Consider the following 10,941-nt stretch of genomic DNA (forward strand, 5'->3'; position numbering starts at 1 on the left):
TTTTCTAGTGACTGGTCACATCTAAATTCAATTGTGGCAACAGCCTGTCAAAATTGGCTCAATGAGAAATATTGTTTTGAACCAATAAAAAAAAACATCAAGTCTGCCCAATCATGTTATTGGACCAATTGAATGTTTTAGATTGTGTGCAACAAGCTTTTTTTGTTTCACCTAATTTAAAAATGTATAGTGGTTAATTGTATATTGGTAAACAATGCTAAAGCAACTTTACTGAATTGTTTACTCCTCGTTGTCCCAAAAGAAAATGAATAATAGAATATAGAAATCATAATACACTAAACACTGCCACATTTATTTATTTATATTAAAGAGACACTATTGTAAAAGTACTTTAGAATAACAAATACATTACACATTTCAACAAAGTATACCGTATAAATTCTAGCATTTTATTTCTCCTAATATGGACCTCATTCTTTAAGGCGGAAGTTTTTCCGATTTGTTTTCGAACATCTGATTCAGTGCCCTATGGGAGAAATGACTAGGAATATTAAACAGCGGAAAACAGACAAACTACTTGCTCTACAAAATAGTGTGTTTATGACTCTACAGACAAAGCAGAATAATATATTAAGAAAATATCAGTTTGCAACATCAAGCATCAAAACAAACAGTTTTTTAACATCTAAAAATCAAAGGAAGTGAATGAGAGCGGAAATCTCCAGCCTAAAAGATTCAAATGGCTGCGCCTGCTCGTACGTGAGGAAAAAGGTCAATACATGGAGCTGAAGTGTACTTAATATATATTCCAAATATCTGCAAAAATATATATATATATATATATAAAAAAATAAAAAAACAGCATAAAATGTGAGTATTTTTGTGAGGTTACTTTAACCATTGTTTAGTGTTGTCACCTGAATACTTCCATTCTACAAAAGATAATCTGAACTTATGAAATCACATTTTTAATGGTTAAACCCATTCATTAACATTAAACATCTAATATATTTGCATATAAACAATGAACGGTTCATTCCGCTGTGGCTCCCCCTGATAAACAGGGGACTAAGCTGAAGGAAAATTAATAAATGAATATTAAAATCGTCAAAAGCACCATTAAATCTAAACAATGGGTTACTTTACCCAGTTGACACAGATGATTCCAGAACAGAAAAAAAAACTCACAAAAGTTTCAAGAAAAGTAAAAAAAAAATCTTCAAGAGGAACTTCAAGCACATAAAGCTGCATCTGTTTCAAATATTTACCATGTAAACCTATTTAGTCATTGTATTCCAGGTTGAGTAGATACTATAATCCAAAAGCACAAACGATGCATTGATAAAGCCTCCTATTGTCGAGCACCATCTCCTCTTCCAGGACAGCAGACATTCAGCACAGTTGACAGGGCTCTTAAACTTCACCATGCTCCTGATGCTAACTGTTTCAAGGATTCCCATCTTCATTGTAGCTGTGTGGTTTTCCAATGGCCCTGTATGTTAGAAATATAAAACGGCAATGTCAATATTAAGCCTATATCAAATACATATTCAAATGTCACCATAATACTGTGTCATTTTCAAAATCACTATTCCTGTTGGATCACAAATGTAATTTTAGAATGACAGAATGTGGACGTTCACATGATTATTAGCATAGTAGTAACACCAATTAATAATTTCCATACTGTGAGAATGCTATGTGGTAAATTGCACATTTATATGTAAAATGTCACTTTGGCCAGGCACCTGTTTGTTTCCAGCAATGGTTCTAAATATCATTTACAGTGAGTAAATAACAGCAGAAGACAAAAAAACAGGTTTTCTTTCACACAAAACTGAAAAATCTGCCTTAATTTACTCTCCCTTCCTTTATTCCAAACCTGTTTTTCTTTCTATCTTCTCTAAAGAAAATATTTTTTAAAAAGCTGGAAACCTGTAACCATTGACTTCCATAGTATTTGTTTTTCCTACTATGGAAATAAACGGTTACAGGTTTCAGCTTTTTTCTAAATATGGCATTTAGTGTTTAACAGAAGAAAGAAACTTACAAAAGTTTGAAACCACATGTGCCTGAGTAAATAGTACAATTTGATTTGGGGGTGAACTGTCCCTTTAAGAACAACTCCAAATCAATGTTTAATATTTTCGAGTTGAAATCAATAAGGCAGGCTTGTGTTTTACATAATAGTTTGTTTTATAGAAAATAAATATGGCTACAGTACAACTGACAACCGGTGACATATGACTAGCCAGAGCAATGTCTGTAATTAACGTTAACGTGTTGTGTACAACATTATGACGAGCGGCAGGCTAAATACCCATGCTTTTCGTTTTATGTCAGGAGTTACTGAGACTTGCATTTAGCTAAATTTAAAAACGATTCAATACATACAGAATTCACTACTCACCATAACTTTGATGAAGGAAAATCGCCTGAATATGATGTTTCGGAGGAGCTCTGCCATTGCTGCGCTGGAATTTAAACCTGATCCAACAAACGACTCTCACGCGCATGCGTACATGCGCTTTTGCTGCAAGGTTTGTTCGCCAAACACAAACACTATTTTCACTGCTGTTTGATAAATTGCCAAAGCAGTTTTATGTTTGGTGAATGAATATTTTTAATTTTTACTTCAGACCATCATCTAAAATTAATATTGTGGATTTTTTTTTTTTTCGTTTGGGGCTTATTATTGTGAATTGTTGAGTCAGTATTTAACTGTCAGCGTCCACAATTATTTTATTTACTCTGTAATTTTGTTTTATATTATCTAATATTTAAATAATTAATGCAAAAATATGATCAGATAAAAAAAAACGTATTTGAAATTTGGTTAAATAAAGTTTGATTGCAACAAAATTTGATAAAAATTGATTATGAAAATAAATAAATAAAAGACAAAATTTTATGTATGTTTACGTTTTTTTATTGTTTTGGGATCTAGACCTGGTTATGATAAAAAATAATAATAATAATTATCAGGATATCTGCTTACCCCAACTGATTTTAACCAAATTTAACTGAAAGTGTTAATGTTTCTGTATTACACATTTTGTTTAGTTCACACTATATTTACTTATTTATAATGTAAAAATGACACAATGTGTAATAGAGAAGCAATAGAGAAGAACTCCTCTACTGCTCTGATTGACTTTCTGCTGATCAAGTGTTGTTTACATTTAATTGACTCCAATATTCTGTCACCACGGCAACCTGAGTTTACACTGAAATCAACACATCTCTCTGAATCTGATCACTTGAGCTCTTTCAACTCTTCACTTTGACAAGTTTCATCAGATTGTCTGATTTGGAAAGTTGATATTCATGGAGCAGCGGCGCCTCAGACGAATCAGGAGTCTTCCAGCACACCTGAAGGACTTCCTGCTGGAGGGTGTCCCGTCTGTTCAGGATCCTGCAGCTGTGATCAGGTTGGATCATACTTACAGCTGTATCTCTTCCCCAGGTCTGAAGGAACATCACCTGAAGAACGCAGCTGTCCTTCCCCAAATCCGTCCAGCATCCTCAGTGCCTTCAGTGGACGTGGGACAGCAGGAGGAGCCACTGTCTATCCATGGCTACAGCGTTAAGGCCTACCAGGACATCTACCGCTCTGTGGTCGAGCCCATGATCAAGAGTCGTCCCTACAGCCTTCAGCTGGGCCTGGAGATCAAGCAGCGGCTGTGGGAGGCACTCAGGTGTCCTGTGATGGAGGAGACGGTGCAGGCTGATGGACGAATCCTCATTACAGAACGCAGATGTGGATCCAGACCGAACAGCATGGCTCCTCGAGTCCATGTGGACATCAGTGGAGAGCCACTGCCTGAGAAGCCCAGCAGAAAGAGGGCCAGACGCTGAGTCTTCACAGTGTCCCAAACCACACTGCAGGCCTGCGTATGTATATAGTGTACATAGTTGTAGAGCAAGTTCACAGTAAGTTTCCTTTTGCATGTTTTGTTTCATCAATTGGTTGTTTTTATTGATTCTTGATGTTGTTGACTTGAAGTTCTTGGTTTGCTCGGTGGTCTTCAGGATGTTTCAGGTGGTTTTCTGCACGGTTGTCGAGGTTGTTCTCGTGTTGCTGGTCGGTCGCTGGACTCTTCTGAGAGTTTCGATGCGTTTAGTGGTTTGCGGTGTCTGTTAGGTTAGGGTAGGTTAGGTTAGGGTCCCTCACGTGGTTTGCAGCTTGACGTGCTGTGAGGGCTTGTGTGCATCAGTGATGCTGAGAGCTTCGCCACTGGTACTTCACAGATACCGGTAGGGTCACCCATAGTGGACTGGTCTCAGCGGAGATGCCCGACTAAGACAAACCAGCTGATTCTGGACAGCAGATTTACATCAGAATCACCTGAAGATGTGGAAGTTGCAGGATTCGTGGAAGCAACCATTCTAAATAAATGAATCAATTAATAAATTTGTTATTTAATACATATAAAAGAGCCTGCAATTCTTTTCTTTTTCCTCTATTATGTTGATTTTTATCAAGTTATAATTAATAAATAAAAGTAACAATTCTGGAATTATTATTACCCTTTTAACCTGATTTTCAAAACAATCCACCACTAATTGCACTACTAAAACTATAATAAAACTATAATAAAATAAGCCATAATAATAATAATAATAATAATAAACATGCAATAAATAAAACAAATGTTTAAATAATTTATTCAACTGTTTGATAGAATAATATTTACAACTATGTTATAAATATAAATTCTAATTATTTATACGCTGTAAAAAATGAATCAATATAATATTTATTTAAATAAATTTATATATAATTTACTCCCCAAACTACATTTTCTAGTGACTGGTCACATCTAAATTCAATTGTGGCAACAGCCTGTCAAAATTGGCTCAATGAGAAATATTGTTTTGAACCAATAAAAAAAAACATCAAGTCTGCCCAATCATGTTATTGGACCAATTGAATGTTTTAGATTGTGTGCAACAAGCTTTTTTTGTTTCACCTAATTTAAAAATGTATAGTGGTTAATTGTATATTGGTAAACAATGCTAAAGCAACTTTACTGAATTGTTTACTCCTCGTTGTCCCAAAAGAAAATGAATAATAGAATATAGAAATCAAAATACACTAAACACTGCCACATTTATTTATTTATTTATTTTTATTAAAGAGACACTATTGTAAAAGTATTTTAGAATAACAAATACGTTACACATTTCAACAAAGTATACCGTATAAATTCTAGCATTTTATTTCTCCTAATATGGACCTCATTCTTTAAGGCGGAAGTTTTTCCGATTTGTTTTCGAACATCTGATTCAGTGCCCTATGGGAGAAATGACTAGGAATATTAAACAGCGGAAAACAGACAAACTACTTGCTCTACAAAATAGTGTGTTTATGACTCTACAGACAAAGCAGAATAATATATTAAGAAAATATCAGTTTGCAACATCAAGCATCAAAACAAACAGTTTTTTAACATCTAAAAATCAAAGGAAGTGAATTAGAGCGGAAATCTCCAGCCTAAAAGATTCAAATGGCTGCGCCTGCTCGTACGTGAGGAAAAAGGTCAATACATGGAGCTGAAGTGTACTTAATATATATCCCAAATATCTGCAAAAATATATATATATATAAAAAAAATAAAAAAAAACAGCATAAAATGTGAGTATTTTTGTGAGGTTACTTTAACCATTGTTTAGTGTTGTCACCTGAATACTTCCATTCTACAAAAGATAATCTGAACTTATGAAGTCACATTTTTAATGGTTAAACCCATTCATTAACATTAAACATCTAATATATTTGCATATAAACAATGAACGGTTCATTCCGCTGTGGCTCCCCCTGATAAACAGGGGACTAAGCTGAAGGAAAATTAATAAATGAATATTAAAATCGTCAAAAGCACCATTAAATCTAAACAATGGGTTACTTTACCCAGTTGACACAGATGATTCCAGAACAGAAAAAAAAACTCACAAAAGTTTCAAGAAAAGTAAAAAAAAAATCTTCAAGAGGAACTTCAAGCACATAAAGCTGCATCTGTTTCAAATATTTACCATGTAAACCTATTTAGCCATTGTATTCCAGGTTGAGTAGATACTATAATCCAAAAGCACAAACGATGCATTGATAAAGCCTCCTATTGTCGAGCACCATCTCCTCTTCCAGGACAGCAGACATTCAGCACAGTTGACAGGGCTCTTAAACTTCACCATGCTCCTGATGCTAACTGTTTCAAGGATTCCCATCTTCATTGTAGCTGTGTGGTTTTCCAATGGCCCTGTATGTTAGAAATATAAAACGGCAATGTCAATATTAAGCCTATATCAAATACATATTCAAATGTCACCATAATACTGTGTCATTTTCAAAATCACTATTCCTGTTGGATCACAAATGTAATTTTAGAATGACAGAATGTGGACGTTCACATGATTATTAGCATAGTAGTAACACCAATTAATAATTTCCATACTGTGAGAATGCTATGTGGTAAATTGCACATTTATATGTAAAATGTCACTTTGGCCAGGCACCTGTTTGTTTCCAGCAATGGTTCTAAATATTATTTACAGTGAGTAAATAACAGCAGAAGACAAAAAAACAGGTTTTCTTTCACACAAAACTGAAAAATCTGCCTTAATTTACTCTCCCTTCCTTTATTCCAAACCTGTTTTTCTTTCTATCTTCTCTTAAGAAAATATTTTTTAAAAAGCTGGAAACCTGTAACCATTGACTTCCATAGTATTTGTTTTTCCTACTATGGAAATAAACGGTTACAGGTTTCAGCTTTTTTCTAAATATGGCATTTAGTGTTTAACAGAAGAAAGAAATTTACAAAAGTTTGAAACCACATGTGCCTGAGTAAATAGTACAATTTGATTTGGGGGTGAACTGTCCCTTCAAGAACAACTCCAAATCAATGTTTAATATTTTCAAGTTAAAATCAATAAGGCAGGCTTGCGTTTTACATAATATTTTGTTTTATAGAAAATAAATAAGGCTACAGTAGAACTGACAACCGGTAACACATAACTAGACCAATGTCTGTAATTAACGTTAACGTGTTGTGTACCCTTGTTCCAGCCATAACCCAGTACTGGGACTTCGGCCAATAGTTATTTTGTTTATCCAATAGAGTATATGCGGAGCTAGTGTTTCTTCCCATACAGATAAATTTCTGGTGAGCGGTTGATGTGACTTTTTTCCATTTTATACAGTTCATTTTACAGCATCAATGTTGTAATATAATTAAAATACAATCAGTTAAATACTTTGGCATTCATTTAGTTGCTCAAGTATAAAACAAGACAAAAAGCCATTAACTCGCATGCCCCCGTCAGAATCGGCAGGCTAGAGCAGAAACTCTATTGAATATACTAGGGTAAAATAAATGTTCATTTTAAAGACATGGCAGGGATAAGTGTAATTTAATGCAGTGTTTCTTTTACAATCTGAGACCCACTTTATATCAGATATCACTCAGCCAGTGGAGATCGCTTATTTTTAAAGAAAATAGACCTTTAACTGGCCAATTTTGCAATGGCATACAGTTCACTGGAAGCGCTGAACCCAGGTTACTGACAGATTAAAAGTCCTTAAGCATGTTTTGGCATATACCCAATTCACCTATACCAGATGTCTTTGGACTATGGGGAAAACCGGTGAAACCCAGAAAATCCACGCAAACACAGGGAGAACATGCAAACTCCATATATGAATGCAGCTGGTCTAGCCAAAACTAGAAACAGCCCCCTTCTGGCTGTGAGGCAACAGTGCTAGCCACCAAGCCACCATGCTGCATGGTTGATCCAACAGTAAGTTTGACTGCCTTGTCACTATATACACTAGTTGTAAATTATTCCATTTATTGGCTTCTTGCCACAAAACCAAGTGATTAGACAAAAAAAAAAAAAAAAAAAAAAAAAAAAAAAAAAAAAAAATATATATATATATATATATATATATATATATATATATATATATATATATATATATATATATATATATATATATATAACAATTTATTAACTTTTGTTTTATTAATCTTAAAGCTTACAGTAACAAAAATGGGTGAATGCAGCCTACACTATTATCCAGTCACAAGATGGCGCCAAACAGTCAAGTACAGCAGCCTGAAAGATAAACATAAATACCCAGTAAGCTTTTTAATGATGAAAAGACATCTAATAGCAATCTAAACACAGCTCAGATGCCTAATTACAGCCCAAGAACAGACCAGTCATCAAATAGCTAGAAATGACTACATAGACAAATCTAGACAGAAACCTTTTTCATTCAAAAGTAACAACATCCAACCAAATTAAACTTAACATTTGCATTGAGATTACATTTATTAATTCATTTTCTTGGGCTTAGTCCCTTTATTAAATCAGGGTCGCCACAGCGGAATGAACCACCAACTTATCCAGCCCATTTTTTATGCAGCGGATGCCCTTCCAGCTGCAACCCATCTCTGGGAAACATCCATACACACTCATTCACACTCATGCACTACATACAATTTAGAATACACAATTCACCTGTACCACATGTCTTTGGACTGTGGGGGAAACTGGAGAGCCCAGAGGAAACCCACACGAACACAGAACATGCAAACTCTACACAGAAATGTCAACTGACCCAGCCGAGACTCGAACCAGCAATCTTCTAGCTGTGAGGTGACAGCACTACTTAATGTGCCACTGTGTCACCTAAGAATACAATAATTATATATAAAAATATTTCAGCCCAAAATTTTTTATAATATACTGATGGTTGCTTTTCATGAGTTATTCTGTAAAGGAATATGTCATTAATTTAGTTCTCAGATTTTTGTTCTTTATTAAAAACACTTTACAATTGTACAAACCCTGTCATTGTCCTTGTTCTCTGCCCAAACCTACAGCTTCAATAGTTTTGTTATGCTAAAAACTGTTATTTAGAAAAAGAAAACTTCAGAAATAGCAAGTTTAAGTTGCTATCATACACATAAACTATTAATTAAAAACATGAAAATATATGTAAAATCTACAAATATATATTACAAAAATATAATATAAATGAATTTACATTTGTCCCCATGTTTCTGTCAGTCCTGTCACATTTGCATTAAATTTAACATAAAGGTCCCTATAATACACCCGGCACAATGCAAGTCATATGCAAGTCGTGATGCAAGTGTCACCCAGCGCAGAGCGCGCTAGTTAAGCCTCGCTTAAACATTGATTAATACACACAGTGTGTACAGCAATACACAAACATCTTTACAAATGAAAAAAGGATAAAAATATTACAAAAATAATTATTTTCTACATAAATATAAAAACCACCGCCTTCATCTCAGGGGTATTTTCAGTTTATTCATGACAATTTGCTTTTGTATAATATTATTATTAGCAGTATTATTTATTATATGCATATTTGTGTTTGTTTTATTAAAAACTAGCTTAGATTTGTCCGACTGTCAGGTTTTGGACCATATGGGGCACAGCATGTGTATTTGAATATACCTCAGTTTTCGACCACACTTCTTTGTTATTTTTTATTTATTTGTTTGCTGGAAATTAGAACTGAATTTAGAAATAGTTTTGAAACAAATTTGCGCTTAACAAACAAAATGTATTATGTAGGTTAATGGATGTCTGTACAACATGTTTCCCTATCCGCAAGAGTGAAAGTGAAAGTAAAGAATGAGGAGGCTCATCTCTCATTCTCGCGCTACAGATGCTCTGTTTAACTGTTTTCTCGCTAGTAAAGCATTCAGTTTTTCCACTTACTAAGTCCACCATGAAAATAGCAAATGTGCCATGGAGCGACGAAACAGACTTTTAAAGGGAATATGAGACTCTGATTGGTTTATTCTCAAAACACTTGTAACTCATTAAAAGAATAAGCTCAACAGTCTTAGACCTTGCCCCTGCGACACAAAGTGGATTTTTCCATCCTATAGGGCCCTATCATACACGTGGCGCAATGCGGCGCAAGGCGCAAAGCAATTGTTGTTTGCTAGGTTCAGCTTGGTGCAAGCTTCGTTTTGACGTTTTGCACCACATCGTTTAAATAGCAAATAGCAAATGCTCATATGTGCGCCTTAGGCGTTCTGGTCTAAAAAAGGAGGTGTGTTAAGGCACATTGCTATTTTAGTTTTGAGGAACTAAAATACACTGTTCAATAAACTAGCTTAGAGGAGTTCTATAGTCCAGTGCAGAGCATGTTAGTTGTGCGCCTTGCTCAAACATTGCTTAATACACACAGGATGTACACAAAAAGCAAATACCACATATTAGCCAGAATTCAACCAAATGAAATAGAACTGACTATATTCTGGGCCACAGTTTGCTTTTATTCTGGCCCAGATCTGGCCTATTACTTCTAATAATGGATTAAACATTGGTAAACATCAATAAATTATATCATTTCATCACAGGTTGTGCCTCACTTCATTTTGTTTGCTGTAATGAACAAACTTTTCAAGCAAAGTTCTTAGAAGTTACAGCAGCCCAAAAGAAAATTTATATTAAGAGGTTCAGGGCTATGAGCCCAACTAAAGAAAACACTTTTCTCCATGATGGTGACTTTAGTCTATGTGGTCCACATATATTTTAAGGTAACTGGGCCATATTTGCCATATCTCCTCTGGGCCGCTTTAGGCTCACGGCCACATTAGCCAGAGCTAACTGTGCCAAATATTTGCCAAAAAGTGGCCCACATTTGTTTTGGTATAACTTAGCCTCATTTGCCATATCTTCTCTGGGCCACTATACTCAAATCCACATTAGCCATAGCTTAATGTGCCGAATATTCGACGAAAGTGGCAAAGATATGTTTTAAGATAACCGGGCCACATTTTCCATATCTTCTCTGGGCCACTATAGGCTAACGGCTGCATTAGTCAGAGTTTACTGTGCCGAAAATTTGCCAAAAGTGGCCCACATATGTCTTAAGATAACTGGGCCAAATTTGTATCTATACTTGTGAGCCACTTCAGGTTTAGACCA

General features: G+C 34.9%; 1 long non-coding RNA gene across 1 annotated transcript; it reads right to left on the reverse strand.

Annotated features, from left to right (window-relative positions):
* Positions 1-302: 302 nt before the first annotated feature.
* On the reverse strand, positions 303-2,477 carry LOC141378187 (uncharacterized). The gene is made up of 2 exons (XR_012392055.1): positions 2,372-2,477; positions 303-1,453 (listed from the first exon to the last, which is right to left on the reverse strand). It is a non-coding gene; the product is annotated as an uncharacterized lncRNA (long non-coding RNA).
* Between the last annotated feature and the right edge of the window lie 8,464 nt (positions 2,478-10,941).

This window comes from Danio rerio, chromosome 16, assembly GCF_049306965.1.
Source record: "Danio rerio strain Tuebingen ecotype United States chromosome 16, GRCz12tu, whole genome shotgun sequence".
NCBI lineage: Eukaryota > Metazoa > Chordata > Actinopteri > Cypriniformes > Danionidae > Danio > Danio rerio.